The sequence below is a fragment of the Protopterus annectens genome, unplaced genomic scaffold (genome assembly GCF_019279795.1).
Source record: "Protopterus annectens isolate FY-2018-M unplaced genomic scaffold, PAN1.0 ctg72031_obj.part0, whole genome shotgun sequence".
NCBI lineage: Eukaryota > Metazoa > Chordata > Ceratodontiformes > Protopteridae > Protopterus > Protopterus annectens.
This window is the reverse complement of record NW_025059624.1, coordinates 3865-4998: the sequence shown is the minus strand read 5'-3', so window position 1 is coordinate 4998 and position 1134 is coordinate 3865. Positions and strand designations below refer to the sequence as shown.

The following is a 1134-nucleotide window of genomic DNA, read 5'->3' as shown; positions in this document are numbered from 1 at the left end:
AGTGCACATGTGTAATCGGAAAGCGTTAGTCTAGGGATGAAACATCTGGTGTTGCCCCAATAGAGGGTGTCGGATGTCGGGGTTTGTGTAGATAAGCGGCCAAGCATGGAATAGAGACCAAAGAAAAAAAGAGTTGAAAAGGTTCAATCTGCTAACGAAAATTTTTTGAAAAGCCTAAGAAAGTGAACGGTTCTTGGAGAGCAGATAAAAAGACCCTTTGTAGAAAAGTGGGCTCTTAAAAGAGCCTTTGGGTTCACTGGTCGTGAAGGTTAAGCTCGTTCTCCTCGAATGCGCCTTGCTAGCTGAATATCTTTGGGCATGATAGTTACCCTCTTAGCGTGAATGGCGCAGAGGTTGGTATCTTCAAAGAGGCCTACAAGATAAGCCTCGCTTGCCTCCTGCAAAGCCATGACTGCAGAACTCGGGAAACGAAGATCCGTCTTGAAATCCTGTGCGATCTCTCGAACAAGTCGCTGGAAAGGAAGCTTGCGAATAAGTAATTCGGTGGACTTCTGATATCGACGGATTTCTCGAAGAGCAACAGTGCCGGGCGGGTAACAAACCACCCTCCAGTACCCACCTTTTGGGGGCACCCTTTTGTAGCAAGTTGTTTACGAGGACCCTTTTCCACCGGTAGATTTCCCAGCGGTCTGCTTTGTTCGAGCCATAACGGTAGCAACAGTCGGTTTCCAAAGGGAATTTAAAACAAGTGCAATTTTTCTCTCGGTGACCCTTTTATAGGCAGTTGGTGACCCACCTCTAATTACTGATTGGTTTGGTATCTTTCCCACCCCTACTGTTTGATTCGTTGAAAGCAATCCCTAGCCCTACAGATTTCACCTTTCAGCCCCTTCAAATACTTGGACAACACCACTCACTCAAAGTTCTATGTCACGTACAGCACAGACCCTGAAGTGAAGTGTTCATTTTACAATCGTTCACACGAAGTGCAAACATGTTGCTGAATTCAAGGCACGCTAGCAAAATAACCCTTTTTTTTTCACCTTTCTTGACTGTTGGCACTTGATGTTCCATATGAAGTAATTAAGTTCTTCATATTCAGTAAAGTCGGAAAAGTATATGTTCCTGTTTGGTCTTATTTTTGATATATACGTATATGTGTTTTGTTTCAAA

At 43.9% G+C, this 1134-nt stretch overlaps 1 pseudogene; it reads right to left on the bottom strand.

The window, feature by feature from the left end:
• Positions 1 to 265: 265 nt before the first annotated feature.
• Positions 266 to 668, bottom strand: LOC122792134 (annotated as a pseudogene).
• Positions 669 to 1134: the final 466 nt, after the last annotated feature.